This window comes from Sinocyclocheilus anshuiensis, unplaced genomic scaffold (genome assembly GCF_001515605.1).
Source record: "Sinocyclocheilus anshuiensis isolate Anshui unplaced genomic scaffold, SAMN03320099.WGS_v1.1 C31378162, whole genome shotgun sequence".
Taxonomy (NCBI): Eukaryota; Metazoa; Chordata; class Actinopteri; order Cypriniformes; family Cyprinidae; genus Sinocyclocheilus; species Sinocyclocheilus anshuiensis.
Window position 1 is genome coordinate 1 of NW_015594367.1, and position 348 is coordinate 348.

Here is a 348-nt window from a genome sequence, read left to right on the forward strand (position 1 = left end):
TTCCGTGTGCACACTGTCATGACCCTGGAGCAGCAGGTAATGCAGACTTCAGTCAGCAGGTAATGCACCAAATTCAGTGTTAAAAATACAGGTAATCTGATTGATTTGTTTCTGCAGGACCTGGTGTGTTTCACAGCCCAAACACTGGTGAGGGTTCTCTCTCATGGAGGATACCGAAAGATCTTGGGCCTTGAAGGAGATGCTAGTTGTGAGTGTTTGAGGTTTATTCCAGATTAAATTAATTTATGTAGTTGCCTTTGAGTGTCTGTGTCGCTGAGGCTAATGTTTGTGATGCTTATCTGCAGATCTCACCACTGAGATGTCTACATGGGATGGAGTGATTGTCAC

At 44.3% G+C, this 348-nt stretch overlaps 1 long non-coding RNA gene across 1 annotated transcript; it reads left to right on the top strand.

The window, feature by feature from the left end:
• LOC107682051 (uncharacterized) lies at positions 1-348 on the top strand. Its single transcript, XR_001633340.1, has 3 exons — positions 1-36; positions 118-208; positions 306-348. It is a non-coding gene; the product is annotated as an uncharacterized LOC107682051 (long non-coding RNA).